This window comes from Mycteria americana, chromosome 4 (genome assembly GCF_035582795.1).
Source record: "Mycteria americana isolate JAX WOST 10 ecotype Jacksonville Zoo and Gardens chromosome 4, USCA_MyAme_1.0, whole genome shotgun sequence".
NCBI classification, from domain to species: domain Eukaryota; kingdom Metazoa; phylum Chordata; class Aves; order Ciconiiformes; family Ciconiidae; genus Mycteria; species Mycteria americana.
The window spans coordinates 41,105,344-41,110,306 of NC_134368.1; the positions used below are offsets into that span (position 1 = coordinate 41,105,344).

The following is a 4,963-nucleotide window of genomic DNA, read 5'->3' on the forward strand; positions in this document are numbered from 1 at the left end:
CGCCAGTCTGCCCGGGCCGCGGGGAGAGCGGGCACCTCCGCCCGCCCCCGGGGGCCGCTCGGCAGCGGCTCCGCCGGGCCCGGCGCCGCCCGCAGCCCTGCCCGCCCTGCCCGCCCTGCCGGCCCGCGGAGCGGGGCCGGGGCCAGCGCCGCCCGTTGCCTCGCTAGGGCCGCTGCCGGCAGGCGGCGAGGGCTCTGGGCGGGCGCGGCTCTGCGCCGGCACGGCTTCCCCGCGGCCGGGGCTGCCCCGCACCGCGCTGCGCTGCCTGCGGAGCCTCGACCTCTCCCTCTGCCCCAGGCACGACGGCAGGTGCGCCGCGCCGCGCCCGGGGGCCGGGGGCCGGGGGGCCGGAGCCGGTGCCGGTGCCAGCGCCAGCGCCCCCTTGTGCTGCCTCGGCAGGGACGTCGCCAAGGGCTGCGCGGTGGCGGAGGGCTGTGCCGCTGCTGCCCCGCGGACATCCGGAGCCGCGCCGGCGGGCAGGGAGGGAGGGGAGCTCGCTGCCGCCAAGCCCGCTGGGGGGTCGGCTCGGGCGGCCGTTGGGGCGGGGGGCGGGGTGCCGGCCTCAACCCTGGCATTTGGACTTCCCGCTCCACACGAATGAGAGGTTTAGAACGTAAACACCCAGGCTAAGCAGTTGCTTTCGGCGGTATTTGGCTTATTTTTGTATTTGTACAAATTAGGTCTTAGTACTGAAAGCCTCTCTGGGCGAATTAAAGGGATTTTGGGGGCAACAAGAAATCTCAGTTTGGATAACAAAACCGTACAGGCATCTTCTTCACACCTGCTCATGCCCAAAACTTTTTTCCGTTGCATAGTTTTTTGCGAAACAGAAGCTGAACCGCGCCCAGAGCTGACAGAGGGAACAAGTCACTGTAAGCCAGAGCGGGAGCAGCGCTGGTGCAGGACATCTGACATCTACGCAACGCTAACTAATAGAGCGTGAGCTGGGGATGTCTACAGGCGGTCTTGTCGCTGTTCATCTTGAGCACTGACCTATTACTCAGTATCTTTCACATCTTACCCTGATTTGGCAAGAAATAGCACAGTCATAAATGAAAAATGTGTTTTAAAGTGAAATTTGACTCTGGAAGAAGAGTTTGAGAAGCTTTAACCTAGCTGATTGAGCTCACAGGCCTGGATATCAACTGCTGCGTGACTCCCGTCAGCTTGACCAAATACCTTTGACCAAAGGTATTTGGCTTCAGCTTTTCCCTTCAGCTTGACCAAATACCTTTGGTCAAGCTATTTAAGATGATTGTTTATTGGTTTCCCTGTTTTCAAAATGAAAGTAATTTTATGGAACTGTGAGAACTAAATAACTAATATCTTTTTTTTTTTTAATGTAATCAATTCCTGAACACTTTTTTTTTCCTTCAGAACTAAAAAACTTCAGGACAGGGAGGTTGATTTTACTGAATACTGTTATCAGGCACAGTTACCCATGGTCGCCAAATCAACAGCTTCAAAGGCTATCAAGAGTAACATCAGGCTAACAGAAATAATGATGGAGCCCAGTATTAACATAAAAATAGACAGAAGGTTAATGCCATCGAGAATGAGAATGCAAGAAAGGGAAGAGAAGCCATGCAAATGTTTTTGTTGGTGGTTTTTATTTTCCTAAAAAGCAGAAGAGCAGGACAGAGCTTGGGACAGTCGTATTTTACCACAGCTGTGGTGCTGAGTGTCAGAATGACAACCGAAGGCAGCGAGCAGCAGGCCTCCTTCGGTTGCCTTTGTCTTGCTTGCCTAAACAAGCTTGGGGAGTACCATTAGAACTGTACGGGTGATAACATGAATTGGGTCATGCGTGCGGTCTCCTGAATTTTTCCCAGTGTTTCATAATGTTTGATGACTGCTGTGTGGCTACGTTCAACATTCCTTGCATAGTGTATCAGTGTTATGCTACTGGAGTAAAATTTAAATTTAATAAATAGCACTTCCACCATTCACATGTTTTTGATAAATACTCGCCTCTGCTACTCCTTATTACTGAAAGAAGCTGCTAAGTTCCTTAGCTCTTCTTGGCTGACTCATTATACCTATAGTAGAGATATTATAACTTGTCACTGATATTCTTTGAAGAAATAAATGGCTCTGGGTTCAAGGGGATAGCAGTGGCTGTTGTATAGTGTCCTTGTAGGCAAATTACCGAGACATAGAGTGGATAAGTGGTTGATGAGGAGGATGGAAAACTGGCTGGACTGTCGTATGCAAAGGGCTGTGATCAAAGGGTTGTAGATGATGTCCAGCTGATGGCCGGTTACAAGTGATCTCCCTTAGGGATCACTTCTTGGGCCAGTATTGCTTAATGTCTTTATTAATGCCCTGGGACAATGGGATGAAGGACACACAGAGCAAAGAGGGGAGTGACTTGCACGCTGGAGGTCCCTCCAGGTTCAGAGGGACTTCAACAGGCTGGAGAAATGGGCTCACCGGACATGACACTCAGCAAAGACAAAGTCCGGCACTGGGGATGCCGTAGCCCATGCACCGCTACAGGCTGCAGCCAGCCGGCTAGAAAGGAGCTTTGCACAAAAGGACGTAGGGCTTCCTGACGGACAACAAGTTGAACTTGCAGCAGTGGGGGCCAGCAGCACCTTGGGCTGTGTTAGGTAGTAAGGGTGTGATATGCCAGCACTTTTGGAAGTGATTCTGGTCCTCTTTATGGCACTTGTGAGACTGCAGCTGGAGTACTGCCCTCAGTGTTGGACCACCCAGTACAAAACATACATTAACACACTGGAGCGAGTCCAGGAAGGGCCACCAAGGTGGTTTTAGTGAGCTGATGTACAAGAACTGGCTGAGAGGACTGGGTTTGTTCAGCCTTAAGAAGAGCAGGTGAAGTGATAATGCAGTGGCTAATTCGTTCCTTCTTCTGCTAATTAGGTTAGTTTAACTTCTGTGGGTAAGGGGTGTTAGGAATTGGATCAGTGATATTATCAAATGGTCTTCAAGAGTAAAAGGATATTTTTAAATCAATCAGTTTGCCTTTATAATTCTGTTCATTTTAATGTTGTTTATTACTCCTCTCTTCTGTAAGACAAACTATATGACCTTTCAAAAAAAAAAAATACTCCTGTATCAATCCAGTCTTGCAAGTGTTTGTACATGTATTGGTCTTACTGCAACCAGTTCAGATACTTTGAGGTCGAAAGAGAGAATTAGCCTGTCTAGTTTGACCTCCTCTGTCTTGCAGGCCACTGCATTTCACTTGAATTTTCCTACATTCATCTTCCTAACCAGTGTGTTAACTAAAGCGCATCTTTTTTTTTTTCGGAAGACGCTCTGTCTCTCTTAAAAGACATCACAGCCTTATCAGTGATGTTTCCCAAATGAGACTGAGGTCTCTGTTTCATTCTGGAGCCCTTTTCTGCACTCCTGTGAGTTCTCAGCGTCCTTCTCAAAATGCTGGCACCAACATGGAACCTAACACTCCCATATAAGTCTCTTCTATGCCACAGGCCAAAAAATCTCCTCTCTTTTTTTTTTCTAATGTACCATGTGTTGCATGTACTGGGACGGTACAAGTTCTTCCAGCTTCTTGATATCAGTGGTAGCTGCAGGAGTAAATGAAGCATATGCAAACAGAATTTAGACATTAAACTTCAGGTCAGTCGGTCTTTTAGCTGCATCTTTAAAATTTCTGAAGAGAATAAAGAATACTGATTGACAGACATCAAATGAAAAATTTGTTGTGGAGCATCAGAAGGATGTATATGGTCACAGTTTGTCAGAAGTTGGGATTTTTTTTTTCCTTTTCTTCAATATTGGATCTACTTTGCCAAGTAAGATGTTTAACTGATTTTACTCCTCAAATAGTTGAAGTTGTTCAAATTCAGCATGTGTGGTTTCAAGGCATACTGTGTAATCTCTCAACATTCTACTTCATGCTTATTTATGATGATGTCATGCATGTTATGTCCCCAAAATGCTGAGCCATCTCATTTTAGTTTTTTTCTACATATGCAAAACATTCAATATAAAAAGAAGATACAATGCACTTTTACTATACAACCTGTTTAACGTTTCCCCTTCTCTTTAGAGGGTTTGTTTCCTTTTTTTTGGTGTACTATTCATTTTGTAGAGCTGCCAGGATCATCTGGGTGTCTAAGTCAAGTAGGGGGGAAGGGTAGTAACTGCAAATAAACTAGAAAACTGAACAACTGACTGATCAAATGCTTAACATACTGCTGAAATGAACAACTTGTGATTTTTGCTTTAAAGGGTGGTTTAACATTAAACCAAGATTGGGACAACGTGCAGTTCACCATGTTTGTTGCTCCGCATCCTCTGAGAACGTAGCCTATATCCCAAAGGAAAAAACGTTTGCCACATCATGTAAGTTTGTTTCTCACATCACGTAAGTCTTCATTTTAATCTTTTCAGATTGTGATGTTGTGTGTGTGTGGTTTACTTTTGCTATAAAGGCAACAAAGAGCTTTTGTGTTTAAAAGTTGAAGACACTAGATACAATTTCTTAGAAAAAAGGAAGTTTGGAGGGGGTTGCCAGTATTTTTAACATAAAATTGCTTTGAGCTTTTCCCTGGCATGGCATCTGTAGAAATTATTCTAATGTTCAAAAGTGCTTCTGTTACCTTCCTCAGAGCTTTGATTTATTCTGGATACTTTTACCATACTGAAATCAGTTTTCCTCCCTCCAGTTATGTAATGGAGATCTTCATTTTGTTGATGAATGTGTGATTGGGCAGGTGCTCCAGTCCTTACTTAAGCAATAATTGCCACAGCACTGACAGACATCTTGACTGTGTCAGGAACTGTAGGATACGGTGCAGGAAAAGTGGGACATGAATAGTCAGCTCTGCAGCAAGCGCACGTCCTGCTCGTAGGCGTGCTGAACCATACGATGGCCCTACCCACATAGATGCCACCGTGTTGGGCTGGTTTGGATGCTGGTAGCATTAGTCCCAAAGTGATCAGTCAGATCCATTTTCAGGTTCGTTGT

The 4,963-nt window shown here is 46.4% G+C and overlaps 1 long non-coding RNA gene across 1 annotated transcript; it reads left to right on the plus strand.

Moving 5' to 3' along the window:
* The first annotated feature begins 3,745 nt into the window (after positions 1-3,745).
* LOC142408655 (uncharacterized) lies at positions 3,746-4,262 on the plus strand. Its single transcript, XR_012775366.1, has 3 exons — positions 3,746-3,785; positions 4,043-4,111; positions 4,225-4,262. It is a non-coding gene; the product is annotated as an uncharacterized LOC142408655 (long non-coding RNA).
* Positions 4,263-4,963: the final 701 nt, after the last annotated feature.